This window comes from Gymnoscopelus microlampas (genome assembly GCF_963454915.1).
Source record: "Gymnoscopelus microlampas genome assembly, chromosome: 7".
NCBI classification, from domain to species: Eukaryota; Metazoa; Chordata; class Actinopteri; order Myctophiformes; family Myctophidae; genus Gymnoscopelus; species Gymnoscopelus microlampas.
The window spans coordinates 3,548,821-3,572,226 of record NC_139944.1 but is presented as its reverse complement, the minus strand read 5'-3'; positions in this window follow the sequence as shown (position 1 = coordinate 3,572,226).

The following is a 23,406-nucleotide window of genomic DNA, read 5'->3' as shown; positions in this document are numbered from 1 at the left end:
TTTGTTTTTTGTTTTTTTATTGCAAAGTATAATTTTAAATCATAAATACAACGTGAAACAATGATGCCATGCCACACACCGTATCCTACTATCATACTATAATTCTAGTAACCTCTGTCCGTTTGTAGTGGGAGTAGGTGAAGCTACCCGGTTCTCCTCAGTGGCTGGACCAATTGCTCTGATTTTGCACACAGCCATCGACCATTACCATCTGAACTTAACTGTGAAGCCCGTTTTTCAATTTGATCAAATCTCAGCTTCTTATTAGCGCTTTTGTGTCAAAGAATGTCGCCATGGTTACGGGGCTGCCCAGCTATGGGACGAACTGCCTCCCGGGTTGCCAGATCATGTGCACATATCCCCCCACGGATGCGTCGACCGGGTATGGTCTAGTCCTACTATAATTCTAGTAACCTCTGTCCGTCTGTAGTGGTGAGTGAGTGAGTGAGTGAGTGAGTGAGTGAGTAGGTGAAGCTACCCGGTTCTCCTCAGTGCCTGGACCAATTGCTCTGATTTTGCACACAGCCATTGACCATTACCATCTGAACTTAACTGTGAAGCCAGTTTTTCAATTTCATCAAATCTCAGCTTCTTATTAGCGTTTTTGTGTCAAACACTGTCGCCATGGTTACGGGGCTGCCCAGCTATGGGACGAACTGCCTCCCGGGTTGCCAGATCATGTGCGCATATCCCCCCATGGATGCGTCGACCGGGTATGGTCTAGTATACTTAGTTCACAGAAATTCTCCTGGGTGTATATGAGGCCCTCTCCTTTTCCCCTGGCCTGTACACTGAACATCTTTGCCGAAAATAGCCCGATTTAGCTTTGTGACGCCCTGTGAGCTTGTAGAGCGGCCATTTGCGCTTAATTGATTAAGGGTCAGCCACATCAAGAGGGATAACTATAAAGATAACAGTTATGATGTGAACATCCATCCAATTCAATTCAAAGGGGCTTTATTGTTATGAGAAACCATATGTTTACATTGCCAAAGCAAGTGTCAAAATATAATAAAAACAATTTAAGAAAAGTATGGAAAGTATGTGCAGTTGGAGGTGGTACAGCATTGTTTTAAACAGAGCTATGTCACATTGCGTTGTTATACATATTATATATGCAGGGTATAAAGCTTTTTGAAACAAATAGCAGAAATCTTTTGCAGTCACCTTTGGGAAAATTAGCAGCATTCTTCTCAAAAACTATTTAAATAGTATACAAACAAGTCTCAGATTTAAGACGTGTTTAAAGGTAGTAGCTCTGTTTATACAGTATGTGCAGCAGGACTAGAGGTCTACTCGGTACAGATAGTGCAGGAAACTCAATGGAGTAGTAGTCCTTAGGGTGGTTGTATTCCATTGGCTAACCTTCTTTTATCGCAACAGTTCACAAACCTTGCTGCTGTGTACATTGTTGTTTTTCTTCCAGTGGGTATAGGAGTTTTTTGTGGTTGGTCATGATTTCAAACTCACTTTGGGTGTATGTAATCTATGGGAAGTACGTGTCTCTGATGTCTTGGTACACTGGGCAGGTGGTTTGAAAGTGTAACTTTGTTTCCACCACATGCTGTGTGGACATCCACACTGATGAATATAACATTCTATAAACCTGTTGAACATGAACATTTTGAAAGTGACAGGGAGGCATGGGGTCCCAGTTTTAAAGTCTTTGGCATGTCCCGGTTGTGAATTGATCCCCAGCCTCCCAATTTCAAGGGTGGACACTAACCACAAGGACACTGAGCTGGTCAAGGGATGGAGCTCACACTAAATCATAATCGGGGTGATTTTGGGTCAGGAATGTGTTCAAGCCTGATCAGAAGTGATAGTCCGGCCAGATTATCCTATAGTGTGTGGGGTTCAAAGATCCAATCTTACACCTCCCGATTTGTTCACAGACGATCGGACCATTTTCAAATATATTTGATATATTGGGATAATTACATGACTGCTGTCCAAGCGAAAGGGCAGAAGTGGCACGAGACCGAGACAAACGACTACAAGGACATAGACTTTCAATAAAAGAGAGGATGATTGACATGACGACCAGCCAAAACAATCTGTGGTGCGTTAGACCAGTGGTTCTCAACCTGTGGGTCGTGACCCCAAGGGGATTCCCCACATGATTTTGCCCCAATGCCCCGCGTTGTTGGGGTCTTACCTGCCCAAACGAATCCCCCTTAGTGCATCAGTCTTCAACAGGGGGTACGGGACCCCTATGGGGGACACATTTTTGGAACAAAATGCCTCAAATCATGAATGCAGTGTCCGATTGAAAGGCCTAAGAATAAATGGCACCCTTTTCACATTGGCCTATTATAGCGCCACCACAAGGCCACAATAACCTATCTGACCTGGCGGAGACCTGTGCTCCGAGGAGCACTTTTTCTAGTTCGAGAGTATGTATGACATACTTCATTGTGAAAATAGCCTACAATCTCACAACTTTTCAGATGGCAACGTTTCTGAGCTTGTAGATCGGCTACTTTCACCTGTTTCGGTTCCGAGGAGACGTACAATTTCTCCATTGGTAAATGGTTTGTGAACGAGTGATCTTAGTGTTAGTGAAACAGGGGCTTGGTTCATGACAGCAGGCAAAGGTTTATGATCTTCAACAGACAACTTCAACCATGGTCGAAGCCATAGCACTACAGGTAGTGTCTCATCATCCTGTTAGTCCGAAGGTCGATAGTTTGATTCCTGTCAATGGCAATAGGTTGAGGTGTCCATGAGTGAGGTTCTTTACTAGGGATTGCCCCCCTCCGTCCTATGTATGACCACCTCAGCTGGGTCGAGCTGAAAAGTAGTTTCACCTGTTGGAATCATTTGCTTTCTCTCACAGGTCATTTTGCCTTCTTTATTAATCTCCTACGTTGTGTTTTGTGTATTCTGTCTTTGTGTCTTCCACGGGGCCTGCAGGTTGGGGAAAATTACAAATTTACATGTTGCAATTTAACCATGGAATGAAGAAGACATCAATGCAGCCTAGAGGTTCATTTATACTTTGTTAAAGGGGTTACGTGGCGGGCCAACTAAAATGCTACATTTTCAACCAAAACATATTTTGATATTGTAGTGCATTGGTTCTCAAAGTGGGGTCTAGGGACCCCTGGAAGGTACCAAGAGGTCCCCAGTAAAATGTTATTATAGCATCACATGTTAAACACTTTATCCATATTCTAATCTTTGACTATTCAACGCATCATGTGAACGCACCATGTCATGGAAGAATCTCAACCATTTCAGGCATTTAAAGCCCACAAATCCCTTCATGGTGTGCTTTTATATTTAAGTCGAACTGTAGCTGTGAGGCGAACTTAGACAGTATTTAATGTGAACACTTTAAAAAAAAAAAACATTATTTGTGAATTATACGAGTCCTGTTACATTTCATTAATGTTTGCCTTTGATGAATTTTTGAATGGAGAATATGTGAACCTGGAATCAGGACTGATGTAAACCCTCTAGTTTGGTCTGCTGCTCAGAAGAACCACACAAGGCTTTGCCTCTGTTCACCCATTTATTTGTGGAAACTGGTGGGGACAGACAACATGTGCATGTCAAATATCTGCAACCTGAGTATAATAACTCCAGCTCCGTTGCTCATTGACTCCAACACGGAAGCAAAAGTATTTAAACACAAATAATTAATATAAAATAGGCACACTGTACCCAACAAACAGTAACATTTAAATTCCCAATCCAAACATTGACACCATTTCTCAGATATTCTGAATACAGACAACAGACAACTAGTGCATGTCAAATATCTGCAACCTGAGTATAACTAGACGCGTCGCAATTCAGGGCAATTGCAAAGTGTGGTTGCGACGACGCGAGTCGCGGGTCGCGGCCGCCGGGACTCGAGGAATACGCTGGGAGGAATACCGTTGGAGGCTGCGCCAATTACATTGTGACGCCACTCCTGAGATCACTTGTGTTTCATTTTGAGAGGATTGATACCCCCCGAAATAAGTTTTTTTAATCAAACGGTTACATTTTGTGCATTTGTGGCGTCCCCTATGGGTCAAAGTGGAAATGCTTTTGGGAATTTGTTGAGTAAACCACCCTCGACATGTGATTTAAATTTGGGATTGACCGGACGTTTCGTTCGTGATCTCTGGCATTTTTGGTAAAACAGGTCCCTCCCACTAACTTTGGAAGCCATTTACGGACGAACGGTAAGGACTATGAAAATGCCGTTTGGATATGTTTACGGCATGGGCACAGAGATCATGTGTACCGATTTTTGTGAAATTTGGACAAAGTATTTGGGAGGAGGAGCTAAAAGTCTGTTTTGAAGAAAATTCAAAATGGCGGAAAATCTATCCACACGGAAATGGGTTTGGCCTATATGGGGAGTTGCGTCGTGACCCAAGGAATCCAGGGGAAAAGAAATTTTGATTTTACGACCTACGGTTCAAGGGTTATAGGCCAAAAGGTAAAGTGGGCTGTTATAGCGCCACCATGTGGTTGACTGGTGTGATTCTTTTTTAATAATTTTGCAATAAACTATTAACCTCCCCTCCAAGTCTTGTAACTGTAGCCCTTACGGTTTCCGAGAAAAAAAATACTTGAATGGGAGTTTTTGCAATTCCAATTAAAGTGAATGGGGAAATGTAATGCACTAATAAATCAATATCAAAAAATATATCCAGACGCAAATGGGCGTGGGCTATATGGGGAGTTGCGTAATGACCCAAGGAATCTAGGGGAAAATATTTTTTGATTTTACGACCTACGGTTCAAGAGTTATAGGCCAAAAGGTAAAGTGGGCTATTATAGCGCCAATAAACTATGAACCTTCCCTCAAAGTCTTGTAACTCTAGCTCTTACGATTTCTGAGAAAAAAATACTTGAATTTGAGTTTTTTCACTTTTCCATTAAAGTGGATGGGGAAATTTAATGCACTAATAAATCAATATCAATTAAACTATGCAACCAATCTCTTAGCCTTATGCAAGTGCACGATTCCCGGTTAGACCGGTCATTTTGACATATAGCACTGAATTGGGAAAAATAAACTGTGGGAGGAGTAGCGGCCCAAAATAAAGTTTATCTAGAAATAAAGTCAAAGGAGTAATAGTCTGGTTGCCTATTCGGGCAACCACACTAATAACTCCAGCTCCTGTACACTAACACAAATAACATTCAATGATTACAGTAAATGCAATGAGTCAAATATTACAAGTTAGCTTAAATCAACTCCTGCACATATATGTTAAACAGTGTGTACAGATTTCAGTTAATACAGGATTAGAATACTTTATATCATAGAAATGGAGCAGAGTTGTAAACAGCAGCATACCGTTGCTCATTGACTCCAACAGGGAAGAAAGAGCAACGTCACGTGCGCACATTTGACCACAGTGAATTTTAGGTCCACCAGCGGAGGACGCGTGTTGTTCAGACAATGTATTAATGAGAAAACAGCATGGAACACAAAATCTAGACATTACAATTATGTCAATTAACTGTATTTTGACGGACTTCATCAAATAAAATAAATGTAAAATAACTCCTGTTACACTAGGAACATATGAAGTCCACTAGGAAAACAACATTGATGTAGTTTTAGATATGGGATAACAACAAGTTACTTATGATATAAGGAGGACTGCACAAGTTAACATCCTCTCTCTCTCTCTGGGCACTGGCAGGAGTATATCATTTATGTCGGGCAGAAACCTTTTATCTCTGTATTCAAACTTTTTGTGTTTTTTGCATGTTTTTTTTCGTAAATGAATGCCCTACTTGATTAACCCAAAGTGTCACACAATATTTGCAGATCTGCAAGCTCTAACCGGGGTGCAAAGGCAGCAAAGCGACGCGTTTTGAGCTTGTCGATCTGCTCCCAAACAAACAGTTCCACAATTTGGGAGCCAGAAGGGAGAAAAGTCTGGGACGTGTGGAGTGTTGCTCCATGTCTTTTAGGGAAGGTTTTGACAGCTTTCCTGTGTAGTCCTTTGCAATCCTTTAGTATGTTGTGTAGTTTGTATTGTTGAGGTTGAAAACATTGTATGTTGTCCAAAACTCCATTATAATAATTTGATCATTTTACTATTAGCTACATTGTAGATTTTGATTATTATATATATATATTGAAAAAATAACAACATAGGCTACATTAAAATCTGTGTACGTAGCGCTCAGTTGATTTTCTAAATAAAATCCCAAAATCGAAAATCGGAAATTGGCCGTTCAGTTTATATCCGTTCTTGAGTCCCAAAATCGAAAATAAGAAATTGGCTTCATCTCATGAATGGAAAACGGAAATTGACCCGTTTTTTAACTTTCATTTTTTGTTAAACACAATTTTTGCCAAGATATAAAGTATTACTTTATAAGCCCGTATCTTGCGTTCAGTCTATTATTTAATGTCAACTAAAAAATAAAAAATAAAACATTGGCTTGATTTTCAATTTTAGCCTTTCATCTACATGAATGGAAAACGGAAATCGATCTGTTTTTTAATTATCGATCATTCATATACATTATGTATTCTACTAAATCGTGTTTTTTTTTTTTGTTAAACACAATTTATTGCCAAGATATCAAGTATTACTTTACAAGCCCGTATCTTGCGTTCAGTCTATTATTCAATGTGAAATCCAGAATCGAAAATCGAACATTGGCTTGATTTTCAATTTTAGCCTTTCATCTACATGAAGGAAAAACAGAAATGTACCTGTTTTTTAATTATCGATCATTCATTATGCGTTGTACGTAACATTATGCGTTTGTTGCGTCATCCTATCACCCGGAACCGGAAGTGACGGCAACGCGCTGCGTCCATATAGGTCGCCCTGATCAGTCACAGTGAGTCATGCGCCACAGCTACTTTCACAAACCAAATCAAGAAGTCATGGACATTTGCACGCTCTACAGAGCCCAGTTGCGCCTAGACATTCCCGCGCAGATCGTCACTTTGGACAATATTTTTCCGGATCTTCCAGGTATGAATGAGTAAATGATATCGATACATCTTTGATCTGTTTAGATAGAACGTTAGGAAGCGTTTCCTCACTGTTTGATGAACATAGCCATCATGCTAACACGCTAATGCTATGCTACTTTCATATGTTTAGGTGTATTTGCGAGACAGCAACAACGTTGTCATCTTTCCTACAAACGATGGCCACTTCGACGTGTCTCCAAGACAGGAGTACGGGGTGAACGGTCTCACTGAGGGTACTGCGTTTTTCAACCAGCAGCAGAGGGATGCACTCCGCGATGCATTCACATGCTGCCTTTGCAGAGGTGTGCGTGCGTGCGTGTGTGTGTGTGTGTGTGTGTGTGTGTGTGTGTGTGAGAGAGGGGGCTGCCAACCCTTCTGGATTCCGCATAAACTTCTGGTCTTTGACCGGTAACAGTCTTCCACGCCGACATCTCGCCACTCCGACTAGTGGCTTCCACGTGCGGTTAGGGTTAGGGTGAGGGTTAGGTATAGGGTTCGTTAACGTCGGAAAGGCGACATGTCGGAAAGCCGCCATGTAACCTCTTTGACCACGTCTCCTGACACTCTTCTGGATTGTCATTTCTTCTGGTTTTCTCCTGGATTTGGTATCAAACTCCCCAAATTCACCAGAACACAGGCAATTACATCTATGTTAAAAAGTTTGTCTGCCCCAGACCCCCCCGTTTGGGGGTGTGGTCAGTGCATGCCATCATACACAGATATTAACTTTTAAGTAATGAATGGTTATTATTAAAGATGGGTCTTACATTGCTTCAGTCATCAAATCAATTTCTGTAGGCCTACTTTTTTAATGGATGAAATATTACCCATGATTTTCCAATGCTAGTAAAGCAAGTCTGATAAAAGTATCAAACTCACAAAAGTCACCAAAACACGGGAAATGACATCTACTCTGTTTAAAAAAATCTGGGGGAGGACCCCCAGCCCCCCTGCTAGCCACGCCCCCAACCAATCTCCTGGATTCTGACAGTGCAATGTTGGCTGTGTGTGTGTGTGTGTTATGGCATTAGATTATTTGATTGGAGGTGAAACAAAACGCTTGACTCATTTGTGATTCTCATTTGATCCTGCAGGTCCTATGATTAACCCGTGTTTTGCGGGCTGCTGCAGAAGCCTGGTCGCCTGCCGGGCCTGCATAGATCAGTGGCTCCTGAATTCTAATGTGTGCCTGAAATGCAGGGCAGACAACTTCCAAGAAGACCACGTCTTCACAGTGGATGGGATTGGTGGAGCGCTGTCTGCTCTAGAGAACGTGATTAGAGACTAAAATGTGCTTTTTTAAATTTAAACAGCCACTCCAAATGTGGTGTTGTTGTGACTGCTTCTGTAAATGCTCTGCTGTTCACTTCATGCACTCTGTGAGTACCTGCATCATGAAGAACAGCAGTGCATTTAGAGAAGCAGTCACAACACATTTTGTGGTGTTGAGAATGTTTCTTGTGAAGGTGTTTTAGTTACATTTTGTTCAAAATAAGGTCCTTGGTCCCAATCATGTGACTTAACATTATCATGTCTCTGCTGCAGACCAGTCGGACCCCAAGTGCTGGGTGGGTGTAGTGGGTGTTTGCAGAGACCAAAAAGTGGAAGAGCCAAACAGTGTCTGTCAATCACAGGGCACTGAGCGCAGATGCTGATGGGCTCTTTGACTCTTTGGTTTCTGCAAAACACCCACCCAGTGCTTGGGGCCAGACCGGTCTGCAGAAGACACATGATGTGAATTTATGCGCTCGGGATGGTTTACAAGGCTAGTGATGACATCAGCCAACTAGAGGCAGACTGTACATTTTACCCAGCAGGAGAGAGCTGCGCTGAAGAGTTCCTTCGCTCGCTTGGTTTGCCTAGGTCTGTAACATGATAGTGATGTCCCGATAGTTGATTTTATTGTTTTGTACTGGATCTGTATGTGCCAGGCCCTTGGTGAAAGCACTGTAACACTGTGATTTTTGTTTTATCTAAAAAGTGCAATTTGTCCCAGTATGTGAATTCACATTATCTTGTCTCTGCTGCAGACCGGTCGGACCCCAAGCGCTGGGTGGGTGTAGTGGGTGTTTGCAGAAACCAAAAAGTGGAAGAGCCAAACGGTGTCAATCACAGGGCACTGAGCGCAGGCGCTGATGGGCTCTTTGACTTTTTTGTTTCTGCAAAACGCCCACCCAGTGCTTGGCGCCAGACTGGTCTGCAGAAGACACATGATGTGAATTTATGCGCTCGGGATGGTTTACAAGGCTAGTGATGTCCGATACAATTGTTTTGGACTGATTCTGTATGAGCCAGGCACTTAACTATGGTTCTGTTGGAACTGTCAATGACTTCCACTGTTAAAGCACTGACCAGTGTGTTGAAATTTGTCATGTTAAACTTAATTTTATTTTCATATTTTTACTTATTGATGGTATTTGAGCTCAAGCAGTAAACACTGGTCGTTTTGTAACAAAACTTGAAACCATAATAAACAGTTTTTGACTTTTTTTCAAAAACTTGACATGTTGATCTGTTGACAAACTGGTTTTATTTCAGCACAGGCAAATACATGTAACGCGTTTTACAGCCCCCATTCCATGAATATCTCTTAGTCACATCAATGATGTGTAACACTGATTCTTGGAAAGGTGCTAAGTACAGCTTGGTCAAAAAGAGTTGTGATGTCTGGCTTTTTGATGGTTACTTCAATTACTGAAAGCATTACAGGTAACTTAATTTCTTTGTTCAGCTAGACTAGAGCAGACGCTTGCAGGAAGCAGGTCAGTCTGTCATCCAATGGAAATAGCTGCTTGCTGCAGCTCTCTGTGCCAAGGACTGCTCCAGCCAAACATGTACATTGTCTTCTGGTGCCATGTAAGGAAGTAAAAAAAACAGTCCCTGTACATGCAGGGCAATTACAGTGTGCATACATGGAGATGCCTTTAAAGTGGAGAACTGCAGGGACCATATTTATCAATAGTCTCAGAGTAGGAGTGCAGGTCTCTTGATTCCTCACAAGGGTTATTCAGGATTCACATTCCAAGCTTCCATTGTTGTGTCCATTCCAACTGGAAATCCGGCAAGTGAGGTTAGACACTTATATGTGTATCATGTGTATTTTTTCCTGATCTAAAAGATGTACCAGCCAGGGCTCCTTTCCGTTTATCTCTGGCCATACACGTTCCACCTTGAGATTCTGGGGATAACGAAAAGGTTTTGAACATATGATTCTGCACTGACACAAGTTATTGGTTATTCAACATGAATTGATTGATTGATGTACTTTATTTAGTAAGACATGATAACAACAGTACATGGAAGTACACATTCACAATACAAGGTCTACTGAACTGGAAGACTCATTAAGCACTGAGCTTGTTTAAGATGAGCTCCCCATGCACACAAATCATAATGACATAAGAGACAGACAGATATACACACTACTATACAGAACGTCATACAATCAGCTTACAGGTTACTGGTATGAATAGTGAAAAATATGTACAAGAGAAGAAAAAAAGGGGAGGGGGGGTAGGTTAAGACTTAGACAGGGGCCATTTTCAAATTTCAGCCTCCTGAAGGTGTATCTTTAGGGCAGTTTTGAAAGGGTTTTACGCTCCTTTACTCCTTTTGGTAGGGCATTCCACGTTTTTGATGAATAGCATGAGAATGAGTTCATTCCCTTTGTTGTGCCAAATCTGGGTTGAACATGATACGTGGAGCTGCCTCTGGTGTTATGATCGGGGACTTCATAAACGTTTTGGAAGTATTTTGACAAATACAGGGGGATCCCAATGTTGTGGTGTATCTCGAAGACCAGGCCCATAGCAAATTGCTGTATTCTGTCCTCAACCCTAAGCCATCCAATCCTAGCAAAATGAGCAGGGGTTAGATGAGTTTTGTGATTGAGGCCAAGAAGTAGCCTTACTATTTTGTTTTGGGATGTTTGGAGCCTTGTTTCTAAGGCCTTGGAGGTGTTGTGATACCATGAGGAGCATACATAATCGTAATAACCTTGTATGAAGGCCCCTGCAAGAATCTTCAAAGTATTCTTACTGACTAGACGTCCAATCCTATACAAAAAGCGTATTCTTTGGTTGACCTTTTTGATCACTCTTTTGGCGTTTTTGTTACCAGAGAGGTTTGCCTCCAAGATGGAACCCAGGTAGGTAATTTCCTCTTTTCTTGTGATAACATCATCACCCATTTTGATCGTCAAACTCTCAGCCTTGCTAAGTTTAGAACTGTACCCAAAGAGGATGGATTCACTTTTACCCAGGTGTAATGATAGTTTGTTGTCGGAGAGCCAGATGCAGATCTTGTTGAGTTCAGTGCAGAGTTTTCTCAACCTGCAGCCTGTCCCTGTCCGAGACCAGCAGAGCCGAGTCATCTGCGAACAGGAATAGTTTGCAGTCACAAGCTGAAGTTCTCGTTCACATATATCATGAACAGTAAAGGTCCAAGTATACTTCCTTGCGGAACACCACAAGTCCCTGGGAGGGGAGGGGACTGGACTGGTTGCCATTTACTTCCACCACTTCCTCCCTCCCTTCCAGGTAGGATCTCATCCAGCTCACCGACGTATCATCAAAACCTATTGCTTTCAGCTCATCGATCATAATTGATGATATAAATAGCCACATCACTATGCCAATGGGCTGAATTGTTTATTCACAAATGGGCTATATCAAAAAATAGTATTCACCCCCTTCGAATTACTGGAGCCTATATTTGGACTGTGAGATACTATTTTAGCACATTCATTCCAAAGTCAGTCATTAAGGCCAGTAATTAAATGTGGGATAATAATAAACTGTTTCTATAGCACCTTTCATACAGGGTTGCATTTCAAAGTTCTTCACAGGAGATATGTCTGACATAAAAGGCCAACAAAGAAAGCAGCAGGCAAAAACATAATATGCAATATTATTAAGTGCTGAGGAACCATATAAGGTGCTACGAGAGGGCTAACCTAAAAAGTGCTGGGAGAAAGCTAACCTAAAGAGGTGTGTGTTTAGCTTATGTTAAACATTTACAGTATGTGGAGTTAGCCTCTATAACTTCCCCAGGAAGTTTGTTCCAGTGTTGGTGTATAGAAAGAAAAAGAATGGCGGTAGAAAGTCTGTAATGTATGCAGGGCCTTGGCTGTTGAGTGCTTCGTTAACTATTAGTAGGACCTTGAAATCTATTCTATGGTAGACCGGGTAGAGAATATCTTCATGATTTATATCAAATAACTTATATTAGAACAGAATCATATATTCAAAACCTGTTGCATTCTCAGAGGCCCTGGTAACCTCAATGACGAGCATTACCTGTAGTCCATGAGCCAGAGCCCCAAAATTGAGCCCTGATAATCAAATTATCGAAATAAATTTGCTGTGTTTGGCCCCTGATGTGTCCCAGAACTACTGAACCTTCTCCCTGCCATATCCCTCCCTTGGCCTTGCCATACACTCCTCCGTTGTATCTGTCTATATATTTTCCTGAAATGTAAAAACAAACAAAAAAGTGCCTTCTGGGACCCCACTTTCTGTACACATTTCCACATAACTAACTCATCTTACTTGATAAACTTATCATTTGGTTTACAAACTCTCTGTGTCAATGAAACAAACTCTTTAAAACCATTACCCAAAATCATTTTTTTTGTTATCAATTGTTTTTATTATCATTAGGCCGTGTGGTGACCCACCAAAAAGTGCCTAGAAAATGAATTTCGTTCCCACATCTTGGATCTACTTTTTCAATGCATTTTTGCATAGACAATACCCTTGTGGACTTTGGGTTAAAAGTTCTCCGCACAAAATCCTGCAGTATTTTTTTACAAGCCAGAAATGTATATAACAGTGAATAACCAAAAAACGAAAATCTTATGCTGCTGTTTTTGCTTGTAAAATGTGTTATATTGTTTTTGGCAACACAAAATCTTTCTCAAATGTCATAAATACATGTACCTAACACCTGAAACAAGTATTGGTGCCTTAGTATACTCATATTTGAATTTTGATCATGAAATGTAGAAAGAAAACGCTTCTACTGAAGTGATTGGCGCCCAGCACAATGAAACATACACATAGTACATTTAGCTAAAAGCTTATATTTCATACATAGACAATGTCACAACCTACTGTGTACTGAAAGGTAGGAGAAAAAGCAGCACTCCTTGGCCCAAAATGGCTGAAAATCAGCCCCCTAGATTGGAATAATGCCAAAAATGGACTAGACTAAAATAAATACACTAAAGCTCCAAATTATTACAACACATGGTATAAAATATTTATTAAAATACCACAGTGTGTCACAGCATGTGTCATTTGTACATCAACCCTCCCACCCACCCACAAGATCAGGCCTTCTGCAAAATAGTATACAAATATGACAAAATATGAAAGTGCAGACTGCATCTCCTCTGGATGACCACTGATCACACCATTAATGGATTTGGGGCACCAACTTGACTCAATGAGTATGTCTTGCAGCCTTGCATCACCAAACCTTTTTCCTAAAATACCTAGGAAGGACATGTATGCATGTTCAGAGATGTTGCACTTGGTAGGGCAGTGAAAAACCAGCTGGGGGAAATCAGGGGTCAACCTCCGCTTCAATTTATCCTGCCTGCAACATAAAATGTTAGGGAAAGATGAGCACAAGTGTGTAAATAAAGATGTATTCACAATGATAGCCAATTTAGTTTAAATATACTCTCATAGACGTGTTTGTGAGGGAATACATCTATAATATACTTTTCAGCATAAAGGTTTTTGTTTTGTTTCCCAGAACTGTCAAAGACACACATGGTATTTGAGTTACCTGTAGTTTGAAGCATCAAGGTCCTCATGCTTCTTCGTAGCTGGTTTATTTTCAGCACCTCTTGGTCAACTATAAGCCATGTCGGATGACTCTCTCACAGAAGATCTTGTAGCAGTCAGCGAAGGGTGGTTCATTTCCACACAAACACACACACACACACACACACACACACACACACACACACACACACACACACACACACACACACACACACACATTAACCATTTATTTATGTCCACATAAAGGAGAAACATACAGGGACACAAATATTGTACTGTAGGTGCAGTAAGGTTACATTCACATAATCCTGGCATATGTCTTCACGATACAATAAATGTCACTCAGTACTCTATATGCAGGGGTGCACATAACTGGTGCGCAGGTGCGCATGCGCACCCAAAATAAAAAATGCGCACCACATCAGGCGACGCGAGGCGCTTTTGCGCACCAACAGCTGGGACAGGAATTTCCAAGCTTTTATTTTTTAGCAAAACTAAAAAATAAAAGCCTGGAGATCGAGGCTAGGAATTTACTTCCTGAAGCCACACTCACACAATCACTCTAAAGCACCCGTCGGCCCCATGTACAGCCATTAGGCGGAGGGGTAGAGATATGACTCGCGTCGCCTCGCATCGCCTCGCATTGCCTGGCTGCGTGCACGCAGCCAGCAGCGGCTGTTAGAGGCACTCGTCACCGATGATGAACGCACCGTAATGGTGCAAAATATGCCGTGAACGTCCCAATCTGGCGGATAAAATCAGCGCAGCAGCACAGGGCACCAACCTTGGGGGCTTTATATAACAGCATGAGAAAAAAGAAACGGCGAAAATCGGCGGAATTTAGAAGCAGAGCGTCCTTTTTTTCTCGCCCCCCCCCCCCCCCCCCCCCCCCCCGTTGACAAAACTGTCCGGCGGGCACCGTGCTGACCCCCCCCCCCCCCCCCCCGTTGACAAAACTGTCCGGCGGGCACCGTGCTGACCCCCCGCCCCCCCCCCCCGTTGACAAAACGGGACGGGCGCCATGCGCACCAAGTCACATGTCCAGGTGCTCTTCTGCGTACCAGACCTAAAAAGTTATGTGCACCCCTGTCTATATGGGTATAAGTAACACCGTCTCCGCCATATATGGCGGCTGCCAATTACAACAGAGACAGCACAATACTTTGCCAACCTTTTTGGGCATCCCAAGTTGTTGAAACCCTCTAACAGCCAGTATGTGGGTATGTCCTATAGGCTGCCTATATAAAAACAAATAGTCTGACTGCACCTAATAGCCCAGCTCTGAGATGGTATGTAGGAGTGGTTGGTATTTAATGCTCTTGGTCATAAAGGCTTCCTCTAGGCTAGAGTCAAAGGTGCAGGCTATCTAGACACTTCCCTGGACTCTTTATCAATCACAACATCTGGTGTATTAGCTGTTAACGATGTAAAGATGTCTGAGTTATCACAGAGATGGAACATGGATGAAATGACTCGGGAATGTTTAAAATACAGTAATAGCACCCATACAATCATAAAATGACAAATCAATATTTGACAGTCCAATATTGACACGCATGTTTTGTTTACAATCTCTTACTTGGCCATATTGCCAATTAGCTTATGGGCTTTATCAGCACTGGTGAGATGCAGTAGTGGACATTCACTTGAGTAGGCCTACTGTACATTTTTTTTTAGTACCTGTACTTTCAGTGGTGTGAAGTAACTAAAGTACATTTACTCAAGTAGGCTACTGTACTCAAGTAGAATTTTGAGTTAGTTTTACTTTCACAACGTGACGTGTTGTGAGCTTATAGATCTGCTATTTTCAATAGATTTTTTTCATGTGATAACATAAAAAATTATTTCAGTCTCATGTTAAAATGTGTCTCCCCCCAAATAAATCTATTGAAAATAGCAGATCTACAAGCTCACAACGTGTTGTGAGCTTGTAGCTCTGCTATTTTCAATAGATGTTTCAATAGATGTTTTATCTGATAACATAAAAAATGATTTCAGTCTCATGTTAAAATGTGTCTCCCCTCAAATAAATCTATTGAAAATAGCAGATCTACAAGCTCACAACGCGTTGTGAGCTTGTAGATCTGCTATTTTCAAGATGTTTCAATAGATGTTTTATCTGATAACACAATAAATTATTTCAGTCTCTCATGTTAAAATGAGAGCCCCCCCCCCGCCCCGTTTGTGTGTGTGTGTGTGTGTGTGTGTGTGTGTGTGTGTGTGTGTGTGTGTGTGTGTGTGTGTGTGTGTGTGTGGGGCTCACCTGCTGACGTTTCTGTTTGAGAGAGTTGATCCTTCTGCCGTTTTCCTTTCACATTAATCACATTCATGATTTTTTGTCAATAACACGCTGGTAATGTTGTGTGAAACCCAGCGTCCTCAGGAGGTTTGTAAAAACCCATATCCACACAATGTTGACGTTTATAAGTAACGTTGACGCACGTTCTGTAGTAGCCCTGAAACATTCAACCAGGTGTTTGCACTCTCTCCATTAACGGCCCGTACATCTACATAAACGTTCATATTTCGGATTTAAAATGCTTACCCATGGCCATGGATGTTACAATTATGTACGGGCCAAGAGAAGTACCTGTATCTTCCGTATTGTTCAATAAAAAGCATGTTAATCCGATCGGTGGCCATTTTCACCATGTCCTTTCAACTACGCGACCCTGTTGGATGGGAGGTGTATTGCACTCTGATAAATTATAAATCTATGAGAAAATGGCCACCGATCGGTTAAGAATACTCTTTATTGAACAATACAGAATATACGTGCACTTCTGCGGAACCATACACAATTGTAACATCAGTGGCCATGCGGTAAGCCCTTTATATTTGAAATGTGAACGTTTATGTAGATATACGGGCCGTAAATGAAAAAGTGCAAACACCTGGTTGAAGTTCGGTCGGGACAGACGAGCGTCGTGTATCCATGGCTAGTTGTACATGTATCCCATCTTGTCCGTGTACATTCCTGAACCTCTTCTTTCTGGACAGACATAAGATTCATATAGCATCGTTTCGTTTCGAGGCCTTTTGGCGTGCTTTTGAAGGATATTTTCTTTGTTTTGATTTATTTTTGTCGGACGTTACCGTTGCCATGGCTCAGGCTGTTGTTGCAGGAAATGGTGAGAGTAACCAGGCAACCCCATTGGCTGTAACGGGAATCACGTGCCAAAAACCGCACCACCCCTTTGAAAGTATTACTACGCTGCTAAGAAAATAGTACCGACTTTTAAACACTGATTAAAAAAATACTGCGCCAAATCAGATGGCGAAACTTTTGTTTCTTACTTACTACTAATAGATCTTTTTAAGGAGCAGAGATTATTTAAATCCACTTGATGGGAACGAAACTGAACGAAAATGGCATACACAATAGGGCCTACATATCAACAATACAATCATGTTTGTATGATACATTTTTTTCCCCAACAAAAACAAGATACAAAAACACACAAAAACAACAAAGAAGGTTAATTCAAATACTGATAAAAATAACGATAATAAAAAAAAAACACCCACCCCTCCCCGGACCAACATCTCTAAATGCAAGGGCCAAACACTGTGCCTATACCTGTGCAAGGTCACAACACTGTGTAGAACATTTAAACCAAGCCTTTGAGCTCATCAGTGAAGTTAGACCATATATCAGTGTTCCTCTCACTTGCTCCATGTAACCTCGCCGTTGACAGTTCTAAATTATACAATATCTAAAAATGTTTAAGCCCATTGGCAGAATGTTAGAGTATGAGGAGGTTTCCACCTCGTAGCTACCATCTTTTTTTGCCGTTGTTAAGCCAACAAAGAAGATGCACTTGCGTGTGCAGTTTAGGTGTAGCCGGGACACATCATTTAAGATAAATACAGATGGACAAGGTGTGATATCAGTTCCCAAAAGTAATGACAATTTAGCTGCAACCATAATCCAAAAAGAGGAAACATTTGGACATTCCCAAACCATGTGAAAAAAGGTACCAATAACATTTGGAGTACAAAATGTGCAGTTGGGGCATTACCCAAAATCATATGTCAAAAACATCAAAAGGATTATAGACCCATAGCTCTCACTTCAGTGATCATGAAATCACTGGAAAGAATGCTGTTGCAACATCAAATTCGATGCCTGTCAGTTTGTTCATAAGAAAGGTTGCGGTTGTCACACTGGTGCACTTCATTACAAAACACCTAGATGAGTCTAATAAGAATCATGCAAGTGTGCTGTTCTTAGACTTCTCTTCAGCTTTAAATACAATACAGTCTGATATTCTGGTGTCAAAGATGGTCCAGTTTGAACTGAATCCATACTTAATTCACTGGTATGCTTCTTTCCTTATTAACAGAGTACAGAGGGTGAAAGTGAACAGAACCCTCTCCTCAGCATTAACTAGTAATGTTGGTGCTTCCCAGCGTTGTGTAAGCTCAGCTGTACTTTTCACACTTTATACTACTGACAGCTGTCATACTCAGGAATGTCTGTCTGAATGTCGCAATGACACACCAGACCAATACATTCTAAAGTACTCTAATGATACAGTTTAGATTTCCCTCTTAGATAGTTCCATTGACCCTGGACTGCACCAACAGATAAAATGAAGGTGGTGGAGTGATAACGCTGTTAACACAAAATTAACACAAGACAGAAGAGATTGATCAACTGGGGAAGTTTCATGGTGATATTTAATTAAATGTTTATCCTATTCACCTATCATGTATTTGGTGAAAATAACATGTGTGATATTATGAAAAAGCTGCTCCTGTGAAAAGGTTTTCATTCAACTATTAAATACTGACCCTATAAACAAATATAGGTATGGTTTTGCCCACTCATTTGATAATGCAATCGTCTGGCTCATTGACTACTTCCTGCAACTTCGTAGGTGTCTTGCCACATACCTCTGTAGTTAAAGGACGACTTCACCACTTTTCAACCTGTCTTCATATAATAGGTCCTCACTAATGCTCATGATAAAATGGTACAATTTTTTTCTAATCAATTTGTGTCTCAGAGGAGGGCTGTAGACAGTTCAGAAACCTGTCTACCAGTGACATCGATGGGGAATCCAAGCTAATAGAAACTGCAGGCTTTGTATTCCTGGAAAGTTGCAATGCAATAATAGATCCCATTGTTCTCGCCTTAATAAAAATCTGAATACAAAAGTTGTAATATTTTTGGGAAAAAAAATCCTGCCTAACGATGATGTCACTGGTACAGGTTTCTGGACTGTCCACAGCCCTCCTATGAGACACAGACCAAGTAGAAAAAAATTGTATAATTTTATCATGAGCATTAGTGAGGACCTATTATATGAAGATATGTTGAAAAGTGGTGAAGTCGTCCTTTAAGAGATATGCATCAGCAGAACTTAACTGACATCGACTTATGGTTAAAACCCTTTTGAGTGTGAGGAAGGCCAAGACTAGGAGAGATTATTGAAATCTGGGAGGTAAAATTCATTGGTTTATATGATTGCCTATGATGAAATTAAACCAGTTATGGTAACAGACAAAGTTTAAGAAAAATATAAGTTCTTCAAGAAAAGCTGTTTATTACAGGTTCAGGGTTCACAGTATTACATGTTCAAGGTTAACAGTGTTACAATATAAACTTCAATGCCTAAGCTACCTGACAACAGCTCGATTAGTGCCTCAACTACCTGTCATATTCTGGCTTTTGAGAGCACCCCAGACAGTGCAATGGTACTGGAGAGATGACAATGTTGCCATCTCTCCTAGAAACGATGGCCAAGACAGGAGTACGGGGTGAACGGTCTCCGTGAGGGTAACACGTTCTTCACCCAGCAGGAGAAGGCTGCATTTACACTTTTTACATAAAACAAAGAAAAATCTGTGGTTAGTGGCACAGTGCTTTAGCCAATTCCAAAACAATAAAATCAGTATCGGACATCACTAACCTGGTAAACCATCCCGGTCGCATAAATTCACATCATGTGTCTTCTGCAGACCGGTCTGGCTCCAAGCACTGGGTGGGCGTTTGCAGAAACCAAAGAGTCAAAGAGCCCATCAGTGTCTGCGCTCAGTACCCTGTGATTGACAGACACTGTTTGGCTCTTCCACTTTTTGGTCTCTGCAAACACCCACTACACCCACCCAGCGCTTGTGGTCCGACTGGTCTGCAGCAGAGACATGATAATGTGAATTCACATGATTGGGACCAAGGACCTTATTTTGAACAAAATGTAACAAAAAACACCTTCACAAGAAACATTCTCAACACCACAAAATGTGTTGTGACTGCTTCTCTAAATGCACTGCTGTTCTTCATGATTCAGGTACTCACAGAGTGCATGAAGTGAACAGCAGAGCATTTACAGAAGCAGTCACAACACATTTTTTTGGAATGGCGCTTAAAATAAAAAAAATTAACTACCAAAGGACATTGTAGACACATTTTAGTCTCTAATGACATCATCCAAGGGAGACAGCGCTCCACCAATCCCAGCCACTGTGAAGACGTTTTCTTCGAAGTTGTCTGCCCTGCATTTCAGGCACTCATTAGAATTCAGGAGCCACTGATCCATGCAGACCCGGCATGCGACCAGGCTTCCGCAGACCGGTCTGGCCCAAGTACTGGGTGGGCGTTTTGCAGAAACAAAAAAGTCAAAGAGCCCATCAGCGTCTGAGCTCAGTGCCCTGTGATTGACACCGTTTGGCTCTTCCACTTTTTGGTTTCTGCAAACACCCACTACACCCACCCAGCACTTGGGGTCCGACCGGTCTGCAGCAGAGACAAGATAATGTGAATTCACATACTGGGACAAATTGCACTTTTTATATAAAACAAAAAATCACAGTGTTACAGTGCTTTCACCAAGGGCCTGGCACATACAGATCCAGTACAAAACAATAAAATCAACTATCGGGACATCACTATCATGTTACAGACCTAGGCAAACCAAGCATGCGAAGGAACTCTTCAGCGCAGCCCTCTCCTGCTGGGTAAAATGTACAGTCTGCCTCTTGTTGGCTGATGTCAGCGCTGTCAGTCCTCGGATTGCCTGTGTTACTCCCGTCAACGCCTCTGCCGACAGGACAACTTCCTCTATTCTCTCAGCCACCTCTGGTAGATAAGGATCTTCTTTTCGGCTAGGGTAGGGAAAATACATATTTGAAATAAAACCATTATAAGTATGGATTCAGCTTAATTAATCTATCACACACACAAGGAGTTTCATTCAGAATAATTCGTTCCAGGGGGGTCCCCAGAAATAGTTAATATCAGGCATGCAAACAGCCCCGAAGTGAAAACATGTTGTTTTTTCGGGTCAGGTGTCACACACTTGCCCTATTTGGATTCAAAACGGCTATTGTTGCTGAAAAGCTACAAGTTGCATGTCTGTAATATAGCATTACGATCATTTATACATTTCTATTCAAAAAGGTCAGATCAACAAGTTCATAGTGCGGCAATTGTAGATCTGATATTTAAACATGAAGACGTGCTATGCGTATGTTTAAAAGCGATTTTTTTTAAATTAAATATTTGCTTCTGTCTGCACCAATGATATGTAGGGTTGGCAATTAAAAGATATGGGATGGGAACCTCCTAGCCTCAGACACAAATGTCAAGCGGTTCGTCTATGGAATAGGCTTGTGAAGATGTCTGACCGGAGACTGACAAATAGGAATTTTAACAGGGATTTTAGATTTGGTCACCCTTGGGAGAAATGAATTGAGAGCCGTTATATTCTAATTATCATTATTTTTCCCCCCAAAATAAATTACTATGTGATGTTCACGAAATTACGCTCTGGAAGCCTCTCAAGAGTTAACCCATAAGACCGGGAACGCATACTGTATCATTTTAGATATTTTGCTATAACCATCATTTCATACTTTTGGCTATTCAAAAATACCAGCTATACTAGCTCAAAGTGCTGTGCCATGCTATGAACTTCTAAATCTGTCATTTCTTGAACATTTTTGCAAATCTTTTAATATATATATTTTTAAAGCAAACATTTGAAACTCCAATCTTTGCTTCTGGGCTCAAAGTCAGAACATAGTACACGATATAAAAATACACAAGCACCTTTCGTTGATTCACAGTCTATAATTTGAAGCCCTTGAGCGTCAGCTAATATGTAACGCTCTTCTGTTCCCAACGTTTCCTGGACCTTTGACAGCAGACCAGGTACAGTAGCTTCGTGTTCAAGGAAGCGGATTGGCAAACTTTGCTCCGGTTTCCACTTAACACCAATGAGCTCAGCCAGGTAGATGCTCCTAAACACAACATAAAACATGTATGAGTATGATATCCTGGTATCTATGCATATTATACCATATTCGGCACCATTATACACAACAGGTTCTACAGATCCATCTGTATTAAAAAACATGTGGAAAGGTTGATTTTCTTCCGTACTATAATTCAAAAAGTTAAACTTTAATATATTCTAGTTCTCAGAGTGCATTACGTTCAAAATACAGGTCATGAAAACCTAAAATCCACATAAAATTTGTATTTTACATAACACTACTAAAAAGGATATAACAAATGACTACGATCTGAAAAGTATGTTAATTTATGCACTCAATACTTAGTCTGGACTACTTTTGAACAAATGACTTCAATAGGGTGTGGTATGAAGGTGATCAGCCTGTGGCACTGCACTGCTGAGGTGTTATGGAACGTTTTAATGTCACTGCAGTGACATTTTCCGTCAATTTATTTTGAAGGTTCAATCTGAAACGTCGGCTCAGCCGACTCTAAACCAATCAGGTCCCATCCCTTCAGGCTATGGGACGTTGGATCTCAATCACTTCAGCCATGCGCAACAGGCTAGTGTTTGTTTACAAGTGAGACGGCCAGTGAAGCACGTTTGCTACTACCTGGCTTATTTATAACCTATAATGTTTTCAGATACATATTTTAGTGTGCAGATGAAGTTTAGAATGAGTAATACACTCATCTTCAATGAGATTCAAAACGGAGTATCTCTGTAATTAAAATCAGCTTTGTTTGAAGAACGTGCAGCTATGGGAATCAAACGGGTGCATGTAATAAAGATTAATTTATATTCATGAAGGCTGTGTTATGTCATCACGCAGCACGTTTTCAGGAAGTAATTAAGATTGGCTTTTTAGTTACTTTAGATATAAAATTACACAAAAATGTTTATTTTTTGCATCTATTGTTAGGTATGCCCATATGATGAACACGGATATGCTCTAAAAGTGTGAAAAACATTTTTCATTTCAATACACCTTTTATCTTGACAATACAACAGATTATTTTCAGATGGATCTGCATCTATGACAGTAAATGCATCAATTGATTCCTTTACGATTTTAAAGGTTTAGACAGTAGCAGGTTAGTCAGCCAGTCCGTTTAATGGTCGTTCATTACGTTTACTGCTTTAAGTCTTAAATAGACACAGATTAAATGGCCCGTGAAATTACTCACTTTTGAAATAGTTTGACCGCGTTGGCTCTTGGAGCCACAGGCCGCAACACGGCCCCGGAACCGGCTGCTGCAGCAGGCCTCTGAAAAGCGAAGGATCTCCCAGTCGTAGGTCTTGGTGGGCCTTCCGCCTGGTTCAGAGCAGGACCGGCGGCATTCTCGTGTCCGTGTACCTCGTAGTGGTGCCTTGGGGCCACGTCGATAAAGGAGCCATTAACTTCCGGGAAAAT